Source organism: Corythoichthys intestinalis, chromosome 4, assembly GCF_030265065.1.
Source record: "Corythoichthys intestinalis isolate RoL2023-P3 chromosome 4, ASM3026506v1, whole genome shotgun sequence".
Taxonomy (NCBI): domain Eukaryota; kingdom Metazoa; phylum Chordata; class Actinopteri; order Syngnathiformes; family Syngnathidae; genus Corythoichthys; species Corythoichthys intestinalis.
The window spans coordinates 5,160,901-5,173,506 of NC_080398.1; the positions used below are offsets into that span (position 1 = coordinate 5,160,901).

At 41.4% G+C, this 12,606-nt stretch overlaps 1 protein-coding gene across 2 annotated transcripts in view; it reads left to right on the top strand.

Moving 5' to 3' along the window:
• sema6cb (semaphorin 6Cb) overlaps positions 1 to 12,606 on the top strand; it is a 292,529-nt gene that overhangs the window by 163,556 nt on the left and 116,367 nt on the right. For both annotated transcript variants that reach the window (XM_057835206.1, XM_057835208.1), the window contains exon 3: positions 961 to 1,031. The gene's annotated coding sequence lies outside the window, so the exon portion shown is untranslated. The remainder of the gene's footprint in view (positions 1 to 960; positions 1,032 to 12,606) is intronic.

Below are 12,606 nucleotides of genomic sequence, written 5' to 3' on the forward strand. Positions count from 1 at the left end.
GCCAACAGGAAGTGACCCGCGAAGGCTCCCTAAGCCAACAGGAAGTGACCCACGAAGGCCCCTGACGGCCAACAAGAAGTGGCTCGTAAACGCCCTCCTATCTAACAGGAAGTGGCTCGTAAATGCCCCCCTCGCTAACAGGAAATGGCTCATAAACGCCCCCCTCGCTAACAGGAAGTGGCTCGTAAACGCCCCCCCCCACGCCAACAGGAAGTGGCCCACGAAGGCTCTCGACGCCAACAAGAAGTGGCTCGTGAACGCCCCTGACGCTAACAGGAAGTGACCTGCAAATGACCCTGACAGCCAACAGGAAGTGACCTGCGATGGCTCCCGAAATCAACAGGAAGTGACCCACGAAGGCTCTTGACGCCAACAGGAAGTGACCCAGAAAATGTCCTCACTGTCTGCTGTTTTAGTATGAAATTTTTGGGATTTTTTTTGTTTTTGTTTTGTCCCCTATCCACCCTGTTGTTTTCCCTTTTCCACCCAAGTAATCAGGGCTGTATGCTTCAATAATAATACTGTTTCCTGAGTTCTATCAAGTAAATCTTCTTAACACATTTTTTTAAAAGATGTCGCCTCGCGTCGATTTTGGGCCGAGGCGCCCACGCTCGGGTTGGTCGGTCGTCACGAGCGTGGGCGCTGGCGTATGCTCGCCCAAAAGACGGCGGACATCTGGTGTGTGCGGCGCGCGAACGCCAAACGCGCGTGGGCGCCGGTTCAGACTCCGCCGAACATAATGTTTCCTTTTAAGCACGTACTTTGATCAAGGCTTTTTGTTTTTACGCAAGTGCTATTTGTTTGTTTGTGTTTTTTGAGGCGCGTTGTGACAGCTGAGGTCCCGCGGGGGGGCACGGGTCTTTGAGCGTGCTTCAAAGAGACCTCCGTTGCGACGAATCTCAGAGTCCTACGCGGGGCAACTTCAGTCCTCACTATTTCTTTGTTCTTCCTTTGTTCTAGAAACTTCTGAAACTTAAGAGGATCAGCGGTGAACGACTTACTACTGTCACCGTGTCCAGTGGAAGCGGACTGTAAGTTGCTCTTTGAACCTATTAGCGTCATTGGCGACTAGCGTTGTGTCGGTATCGGTACCGATACGGCATGAAAATGACATTATCGGGAAGTACAATGCTGCGTGATAGGCATTTTTGCAGATCCAGTTTCCAAGCACAAGTTGTCTGACCAAAGATGGCCGCCACGCCGGCTTTAAAAAAAAAACTGGAGATGTCATTTTATCGCATTTTTTTTCTGCCTTTGATGGCGATATGTGTCCAATTCATCCTGACTGGAAGGGATGGCAGCGAATGAACGTTGGTTGTCAGGGACCGCCCACTTTTTCCCAGCATTTCCAGTTGTGACATCACAATGATGATCTTCTGGCGCTAGGTAATTAGCAAGCTAGCTTGCACTTGTTGACAGAATAAGAGAAATGACAATTGAAAGCTACGGATAGCTTGCTAGCAGTTCCATAGCATTCTGGGTGTGACATTTTATAATTAGTCCATCCAAAACAATGCACCAGGGACCGCCCACTTTTTTTCCAGCAAATATGTGTGTAATGTCACAAACAGAATTGACGATCATGTCTTGCTTTCTAGCGCTGCGCTAGCTAGCTTAAACTTGTTGACAGAATGACCAATGTTGGGCACGTTACTTTAAAAAAGTAATTAGTTACTCACTACTTCTTCCAAAAAGTAAGATTTAGTAACTGAATTGCTCTATAGTAAAAGTAACTAGTTACCAGGGAAAGTAATTATTTCCGTTACTTTAAAAAGAAGTTGTTGTATGTCAAAGAATTTGAAATTTTCTGAGCAGTATTCGAGTCAAATGAATAGAGAAGAACAGACAGGTAGTTGTGTTATAGAACCTTGTAATATTTATTGCACCTCACCAGCAACAGATTTATCCTACACTTGAAGTGCAACAAAAATAAACAGTAAACAATATAATAAAATAACAATCAGCAGCAAACAATATAAAGTGAATTTAATCAATTAAATCTAACTCTCACAACATGAGACAACTGGTCAAGTAGACATAGCCTACTGTACTTCAAGTATTTTATATATATTTTATATCTCCACCTCGTAAAGGACAAATTTTCCTCCGAATGCTCTGACATCATATCCCTCTGCATCTGTTTTGCGTGTGTGTTTTTGCCGCACGCGCTGTTCCGGTTTGTGTGTGAAAACACCGACTCTGATTGGCTTACCATGACACATGACTCTAACCCTCAGCCAATCACAATCACTTCCATCGCATCTATCCAGGTGGTGCATTCAGGTAGCCTCGTCCCCCTACTCCTACCGTCACCCTCAAAGCGTCTGCCGTCCTCAAGATGGAAGCAGCATTCTTGCTGGCTGACAGTGGGGGATGGGAACGAGGCTAGCATTCAGGTGTAGCAAAAACAATGTTATTTAACGGCGTTATTTATAACGGCATTATTCCCAACACTGAGAATGACAGAATGCTCACATTGGTCCAAAGAAAATGAAAAGCCTATGGCTAGCCTGCTAGCAGTTCGATAGCATTCTGGGTGTGACATTTAATGCTTATTCCATACAAAACAATGCGCCAGGGACCAACCATTTTTTCCCCCATCAATTCTGGGTGTGACATCAGAACCTAAATTAATGATCATGCCTAGCTTTCTAGTGGTGCGCTAGCTAGCTAAATTATGTTGACAGAATGCTCACAAGCCCACTTTTTTCCCAGCAAATGTGGTTGTGCCGTCATGATCAGAATTGAACATCATGCCTTGCATTCTAGCGCTGTGAGCTAGCCTGCTAGCAGTTCGATAGCATTCTGGGTGTGATATTTGTCTTTATAATTTTCTGGTTATTCCATCCAAAACAATGCATCAGGGACCACCCCCATTTTCCCCCAGCTAATGTGGGTGTGACGTCATGATCAGATTTAATGATCATGCCTAAATTTCTAGCGCTGTGCTAGCTAGTTAGCTAGCTAAATGTGTTAACGCAATTCCAGAATGCTCATATGGCAACAACACAGTGTGATGTCACAAACAGAATTGATGTTAATGCCTTGAGTTTCCGCGCTGCGCTAGCTAACTAGCTAAAACATGTTGACAGAATGGCCACATGGCAACAAGTCAATAGAAAGCCTATGGCTAGCCTGCTCGCAATTCAATAGCATTCTAGGTGAGATATTTGTCTTTATAATTTTACAGTTATTCCATCCAAAACAATGCATCAGGGACCACCCACTTTTCCCCCAGCTAATGTGGGTGTGACGTCGTGATCAGATTTAATGATCATGCCTAGTTTCTAGTGCTACGCTAGCTAGCTAAAATAAAATATGTTAACGCAATGCCAGAATGCTCACATGGCAACAACACAGTAGAGAGCCTATGATTAGCATGCTATCAGTTTGATAGCATTCTTGGTGTGAGATATGTCTTTTATAATTTTCTGGTTATTTCATTCAAAACAATGCAAAAGGGACCGCCCACTTTTTTGCCAGCACATCTTGATGTGACGTCATAACATGAAATAATGATCATGCCTAGCTTTCTAGTGCTGTACTAGCTAGCTAAAATATGTTGACAGAATGCTCACATGGCAACAAGACAATAGAAAGCCTATGGCTAGCCTGCTAGCAGTTCAATAGCATTCTGGGTGTGAGATTCGTCTTTTATCATTTTCTGGTTATCTTATGGAAAACAATGCACCAGGGACCGCCCACTTTTCCCCAGCACACGTGGGTGTGACGTCATGATCAGAATTAGTGATCATGCCTAGATTTCACGGCGCTGTGCTAGCTAGCTAGCTAAATGTGTTAATGCAATGCCAGAATGCTCACATGGCAACAACACAGTGTGATGTCACAAACAGAATTGATGTAAATGCCTTGAGTTTCCGCACTGCGCTAGCTAGCTAGCTAAAACATGTTGACAGAATGGCCACATAGCAACAAGTCAATGGCAACAAGACAATAGAAAGCCTATGGCTAGCCTGCTAGCAGTTCAATAGCATTCTGGGTTTGAGATTCGTCTTTTATCATTTTCTGGTTATTTTATGGAAAACAATGCACCAGGGACCGCCCACTTTTCCCCAGCACACGTGGGTGTGACGTCATGATCAGAATTGGCGATCATGCCCAGTTTTCTAGCGCTGTGCTAGCTAGGTAGCTAACACATGTTGACCGAATGACAGAAGGCTCACATGACACCAAGACAACAGAAAACCTCTGGATAGCTTGCTAGCCGTTCGATAGCATTCTGGGTGTGAGATTTGTCTATTAACATTTTATGGTTATTCCAACCAAAACAACGCACCATGGACTGCCCCCTTTTTGTCCCAGCATTTGTGCGTGTGACATCACAAACAACTGATGATCTTCTAGTGCTAGCTAGCTAACACATGGTTACAGAATGACAGAACGCTCACTTGACAACAAGACCTACGGATAGCCTGATAGCCTAGCAGTTTTAATAGCATTCTGAGTGTGACATCCTCATCCGTTTGGAGATTTTTTTTTGGGAGGCAGCTGAAAAAGAATGATTACTTAGGAGCTAATTTCACTACCAAGCCTTTTTTAGATGGATTTGTGTCGAAAATACACTCTATTCTTTTAAAGTCACTTTTTTTGTAGCATGACTGGGGTTTTAGACTGGAAGTACTTGCCCACACTAGTCAGCTGTCGCCATATTTGTTCACCTAGTCTCGAACGAGGACAGATAACCATGTCAGCGCCCTGTAAAGAAGGAAATGGAGACCAATTAACAGTACAGTCCGCGTCTAAACCTCTAATCCCGTCTGCAAATTGACAATAAAACTTTGATTAACACGTAAGCCGGCACTTTTAATGGCGTATCGACGCTTCCCCTCGGACGGATGGCCTCGCCGCGCCCGTCGGCGTTTCCCGACCGACGGCGAGAAATGTCAACCGACGCTAGCTGAGCAACGCCGGCCGCGTTCCAAAGCTTGATCAATAATCAATTTTCCACCTGGCGGCGCAGCAGCCGGGAAAACAAATTCTCACTTTTTCACCTTTTGATTGAGAAGACAAGGAATGTCCATTATCCCCGACAGATGGCGATCAATGATTGATCTTGTAGGCATTTTTTACTCGCCGGGAATACGATTCAATCGCGTCGCGGATCGGAAGAGTCAGAGAATTGGAAACGGGTTAAAATGATCGGGTTTTTTAAATGGATTCATGTATTTTTAAGTATTAACTCATAGGGTGCCATTGACAGTAATAGACAGCTAGTTAGCAATAGATGTATAGCAATAGAGTGATAGAGAGAGCTAGCCTGATAACTAGCTAGATAGCGATATAGCTAAATACCGATAGATGGCTAGATAGTGATAGTCAGCGATAGCCAGCTAGCTACCAATCGATGTATAGTATTAGAGAGGTAGTGAGTCCTAGCCAGATAACTAGCTAGATACCAACAGATGGCTACATAGCGATGGTCAGCGATAGTCAGCTACATAGATAGGTAGTCCGATCGATCGTTCGTCAGAGTGATCAGTTGATGCCGGCCTTCCCAGTTGAAACAGATTTGATGTTGAATACTGTCAATGGTAGGGTAAGATCTACTAGCAATATATGGGTCCGATATATGGTCAAAAGCGGCCGATATCGGCTAATATTTAACAGATAAAATAGGATAAGTATTATGTTTACTGTTTGGGTGATTTATCGTATGAATATCGACTGGATATATTGGTTAGCCGATATATCGGGCCGATAAATGAAATTTTTGTTTCCATATCGGCCAATAGATAGCAGGGGGCGGCGTGGCTCAGTGGTAGAGTAGTTGTCCCCCAAACCAGAGGTTTGTGGGTTCGATTCTCCGCCCTGAAGAACTCGTCTAAGTGTCCTTGAGCAAGATACTGAACCCCACGTTGCTCCTGGTGCTGCGTCACCAGTAGGTAGATGGCGAGATAGTGTAAAGCGCTTTGAGCGCCTTGAAAGGTGGAAAAGCGCTATATAAGTATAACACCATTTAACACCAGATAAAATAGGAAAGGTGTATGTTCACTGTTTGGGTGATGATCTTTCTTACGAAGATCGACTGGATATAGTGGTTAGCCGATATATCGGGCCGATAAATTGACTTTTTTTCCCCCCATATCGGCCAATATATAGCAGATAAAATAGGATGTTATGTTCACTGTTTGGGTGATGATCTTTCTTATGAATATTGACCCAATTTTTGGGGTTAGCCGATATATCGGGCCGATATATGGACTTTTTTTTTCCCAGATCATCCGATATACAGCAGATAAAATAGGTTAAGTGTTATTATGTTCACTGTTTGGATGATGATGTTTCTCATGAAGGTCCACGGGATTTTTTTAGGTTAGCCGATAAATCGGGCCGATATATGGACTTTTTTTCGAGGTTGGCTGATATATAGCTGATAAGAGGATAACTTATACTCAATGTTTGGGTGATAATCTTATATAGATCGACTGGATATATTGGTTAGCCGATATATCGACTTTTTTTTCGAGGTCGGCCGATATATTTGGCCGATATATGGACTTTTTTTCTAGATCGGCTGATATATAGCATATAAAATAGGGTAAGTGTTATGTATACTGTTTGGGTGATGATGTATCTTGTGAAAATCGACAAGATTATTTTGGTTAGCCGATATATCGGGCCCATATATTGACTTTTTTTTTTCCAAGATAGGCCAATATATCGCAGATAAAAGAGGATAACCGTTATGTTCAATGTTTGGGTGATGATATTTCTTATGAAGGTTGACTAGATATATTGGCTAGCTGATATATCGGGCCAATATATGGACTTTTTTTTTCCCACATCAGCCAATATATAGCAGATAAAATAGGATAAGTGTTATGCTCACTTTTTGGGTGATGATCTTTCTTATGAAGATCGACCGGATTTTTTTGGTTAGCCCATATATGGACAATTTTTCCAAACCGTCCGATATATAGCAGATAAAATGGGATAAGTGTTATGCTCACTGTTAGGGTGATGATTTTTCTATTGAAGGTCCACCTGACTTTTTTGGTTAGCAGATATATCGGGCCGATATCTTTTTTTTTTTTTTTCCCAGATTGGCTGATATATAGCAGATAAAAGAGGATAACTGTTATGTTCATTTTGTGGGTGATGATCTTTCTTATGACTAGATATATTGGATAGCCGATATATCGGGCCGATATATTGACTTTTTCCAGATCATCCAATATATAGCAGATAAAATAGGATGTTATGTTCACTGTTTGGGTGATGATCTTTCTTATGAAGATCGACCAAATTTTTGGGGTTAGCCGATATATCTGGCCGATACATGGACTATTTTACCAAACCGTCCAATATATAGCAGATAAATTGGATAAGTGTTATGCTCACTTTTTGGGTGATGATCTTTCTTATGAAGATCGACCGGATTTTTTTGGTTAGCCGATATATGGACGATTTTTCCAAACCGTCCGATATATAGCAGATAAAATGGGATAAGTGTTATGCTCACTGTTTGGGTGATGGTTTTTCTATTGAAGGTCCGCCTGACTTTTTTGGTTAGCCGATATATCGGGCCGATATGTCTTTTTTTTCCCCAGATTGGCTGATATATAGCAAATAAAAGAGGATAACTGTTATGTTCATTTTCTGGGTGATGATCTTTCTTATGACTAGATATATTGGATAGCTGATATATCGGGCCGATATATTGACTTTTTCCAGATCATCCAATATTTAGCAGATAAAATAGGATAAGTGTTATTTTATAACAATTTTTTAAGCTATTTTTAAGTCAAGTTTTAAGTTAGTCTAAACTGTAAGTACTGGTAGGATTTTGAGTTTTTGCAGTGTTCAAAATAAATGTATGATACCTGCTGAATTAGAGCACATTTATTCAGCAATGACTACTGAGCTAAAACTGACAGTTAGCTTTATTATGTTTTAATTTTACACCCTCATCACTCTACAGCGCTATGTTTTTACAGATTAAAAAAAGCCTGTATTTAAGACACGTTAGCCACGCATCCACAGTGGTCATAATCAATAGAAACCTAGCCCTCCGAAGGGCTAATGTTACATGAGCTAGTGACAGTAACGTTATATTTATTAGCGATGAGAAGTCTACTGCTTAAAGATGGCGGCTGTTTACTAACGCTGCCCAGACGCAGCCGAGTCTGTCATTTTGCATCTAGTCCTAAATCCATGCGATATCTATGAGACGCATCGGACCTGCTACCAAACTAGCATCATGCGGGCGTAGTTTTTAGCAACGTCGGCGTAGTTTGTAGCGGCTGTCGGCTGCGGTAAGTTTTTTTTTTTTTTATTACTTCTTCCTCTACGCACGTGACATCAGCGCGTTGTCCCGCATTAAAAGTAGTCCGGGCAAAACGTGATGCTTAGAGCTGGCAAAATTAAACGATTCCTCGAGGTGAATAAAATTACTCAGATCAGTTTTTAAACTCGAGTTACTCGAGTATTTGTTTCAGCTCTACTAGATTTAACCCCTGAGCTACTGGAGAGGCACTGTTTAAGTGACTAGCTCCATCTAGTGTTGAAGCTGGCAATTGCAACAAAATGTAGGCTGAACTCAAGCTTATTGTGCGGGCTTTTCATCATTTGCTGCAGGCTGTAGTTTGGACACCCGTGGTCCAGAACAAAAAAAAAGTGTCATTTTTGGGACATTGACTGAAAAGTAGTTTGAAAAGAGAGTTCGGCATGTTGGCGGCAGTGGTCCGAACGTGCAGTGAAGCGGGTCAGCGCGAACACGGCGGCACAAAGGGGCTCATTGTTCGTCGGCGTGTGACTGTAAACCCCGGAGGAGGTCCGCTATGTGGCTTGTTTCATGCATTATTCAACGGGGACATTGTTTACCCTCACTAAGGAAGCAGAGCGGGCACTTGACGTGGTTAAATGGTCATTAACGACATTCAACTCATTGGTTGCTATTGAACTGAAAATATAACAGATATATTACACCTAGAAATTGTGTTATTTACTGTTTTTTTACACCTGGCTTTACATTTTAACTACATTGGAAACCAAAAATGCACTGAGAAATGGGATTATGAATAGCATGTAATTATTTCGGTTGCACCATTTTTACAACTTTTTTTTAATGTTCAAAACGACACGCATTTTAACAATGAAACACTTGACACAAAACAATTGGTGTTCATACGTTCGAGTCTGATCAATGTGTAAATTAAGTAGATTAAATTCGCCTAATTTACCTGACAAAAATCCGCTAGCTTAAATTCTACCAATGCTAACCTGTTTACAAACAGCAGCTGTAAACTGAACTACAAATGCATACAAAGACAATTATTAGCTGAAACAACTTACAGACTTATTTAGGCCAAACCAGAGTGCAGCTATCCTTTATCCAAGTCAGACGTTTTGAGTCTGCTCTTGAGTCATACAAGGCGACAGTCCAGCCGGACCCAACGCTGCCACCAGAGGTCAGTGTATCATTCATCATTACCACAAAATACAATACTTTTGAACTTTTGGATAGTTATTTTTTAAAATTTACTTAAAGGGTTAGTTCCGACTGATGTGGAATTTCGGGTTACATCGCCAGCATAGGAACAGAACTATTTCGTAACCCAGGGACTAGCTGTATTATATTGCAATTACTGTATTCATTAAAAAGAATAGCTTTTGACATAAATAAAAAAATAATAATAATCAAAAGGTGACTGTTAGGTTCGTTCCGATTGTGTTTTTTTGCTCCTGATCCGATCCCGATTGTTTTAGTTTGAGTATCTGCCGATCCCGATATTTCCCGATCCGATTGCTTTTTTTTGCTCCCGATTCAATTCCAGTCATTCCCGATAATTTTTCCCGATCACATAGATTTTGGCAATGCATTAAGAAAAAAATGAATAAAACTGACGAATATATACATTCAACATACAGTACATAAGTACTGTATTTGTTTATTATGACAATAAATACTCAAGATGGCATTTACATTAACATTCTTTCTGTGAGAGGGATCCACGGGTAGAAAGACTTGTGACTTTGTATATTGTGACTAAATATTGCCATCTAGTGTATTTGTTGAGCTTTCAGTAAATGATACTGTAGCCATGCCGAAATGCATGATGGGAAGTGGAACCATGACTGTGCGTAGGGCTACCAATTGATATATCTTCTCTGCGTTGGGAAATAACTTGCGATAAGAAAAAGATCAATTGCTACCTTGCTTCCCCACATTACTTCCCATTATGTTTCTAATTGTAGGAAGAGGGATTGTAAGGCTTTAGCCAATTAAAAAACGGCTCCAAAGGCTGCCAAAATTCACTCTACTCATTCTACGCTGCCTTTTATCTCTCTATATAGGTAAAACGGCACCATTACAGATTGAGCGCGACAATGCAATGCATGCATTAATTGCGTTAAATATTTTAACGTGATACATTTTTCAAAAAATTAATTACCGTAGTTATCAGGATAAATTTGATAACCCTACCTTAAGCCTAAGCTAAAGACTCTGGATGAGTGTAACATATTATGTTTGTAACGTTAAATACAATTAGAAAACGATTTAATTTAAAAAAAAATATATATATATATTTAAAAAAGTCATGGCCGATATTTTTTTTGCCGATTCCGATACTTTGAAAATGACATGATCGGACCCGATCGATCGGGATGCCGATCGATCAGGACATTGCTAGTGACTGTTATCGGGGTGGCCGGCTCAGCCAATGAGATGTCCCTTTATTTTCAGGGAGTGTGCAACCCTAGCAGCAGCTAAAATTACTGTTTACATTGGCTGACGCTGGGCTGCTACTGAGGTGTGTTAACACCCCAGTAATGGAGGCCATCACTAGAGAGGGACGTCCACAAATGTCTTCTCGGATTTGTCAATAATTATGTATGAAATCACCATCAAATGTGATCTCGTCTTTGCCAAAATCAAACAGATGTAAAAACAGTGTCTGCTTGAACTAAAACCACCCAAACGTTTATTGGTTTTCATATTTCAATGAGGATAACATGCAAACAATGACAGAACGGGGAAAAATAAGTAGGCGAACCCTCTGCCTAAGGAGACTAACAGAGCAATTGAAACCCATTTTTACCAAACATTTTAAGTCAGATGTGTGCCCAATTATTGATGAGTGGTTTAAAACTGCCCTGCCCACTATAAAACACGCACCTAGTAAGAAATGTCTTGATGAGAAGCATTGTCTGATTTACATTATGGCTCAGTCAAAAGAGCTGTCTGAAGACCTGTGATCAATGGTTGTTGATTTGTATGAAGCTGGGAAAGGATACAAAACCATCTCTAAAAGTCTGGATGTTCATCAGTCGACAGTCCGAGAAGTTGTCTACAAATGGAGAGAGTTTGGCACTGTTGCTTCTTTCCCAAGGAGTGGCCAAGAGTTCAGCGCAGAATACTCAGAGAGGTAAAAAAAGAACCCTAGAGTGTCTGCGAAAGACTTACAGAAATCACTGGCACAGTCCGGTATCTCTGTGCACACATCAACTATATGTAAAACTATGACCAAGAATGTTGCTCATGGGAGGACTCCACAGAGGAAGCCACTGCTGTCTAAGAAAAAAAACAAAAAAAAAACATTGTTACTCGTTTAATTTTCTCAAAAAAGACACCACACAGAAGTTTTGGCAAAATATTTAGTGGACTGATGAAACCAAAGTTGAATTGTTTGGGAGTAACACACAACGTAATGTGTAGAGGAAAATTGGAACAGCTCACCAACATCAACACCTCATCCCAACCATGAAGCATGGTGGAAGGAGCATCATGATTTGGGGCTGTTTTGCTGCCTCGGGGCCTGGACAACTTACAATCATTAATGGAAGAATGAATTCAAAATGTCAGACCGTTGAAGATAAAAAGAGGATGGCTGCTGCAACAAGACAATGATCCAAAACACAGACGTAAATCAACTTTAGAATGGTTTCAGAAGAATAAAATCCACATTCTGGAGTGGCCAAGTCAAAGTCCAGACTTGAACTCCATTGAGATGCTGTGGCATGACCTAAAGACGATTCATGCCAGACATCCCAGGAATCTGACTGAACTACAGCAGTTTTGTAGAGAAGATTGGTGCTCGTTTAATGTTCGCAAAAAGTGACTTGGGACACAAAGTTGAATGGTTTGGGAGTAACACACAATGTCACGTGTGGAGGAAAAATGGAACAGCTCACCAACATCAACACCCCATCCCCACCGTGAAGCATGGTGGAGGGAGCCTCGTGATTTGGGGCTGTTTTGCTGCCTCAGGGCCTGGACAACTGGCAATCATTAATGAAAGAATGAATTCAAAGATTTTGCAGGAAAACCTGAGGCCGTCTGTCAGACAGTTGAAGCTAAAAAGAGGATGAATGCTGCAACAAGACAATGATTCAAAACTCAGAAGTAAATCAACTTCAGATTGGTTTCAGAAGAACAAAATACGCTTTCTGGAATGGCCAAGTCAGAGTCCAGACTTAAACCAAATTGAGATGCTGTGGCATGACCTAAAGACATCGATTCATCCCAGGGATCTGACTGAACTACAGCACTTTTGTAGAGAAGAATGGGCCAAGATTAGTCCTGATCGATGTGCCAGACTGATCTGCAGCTACAGGAAGCGTCTGGTTGAAGTTATTGCTGCC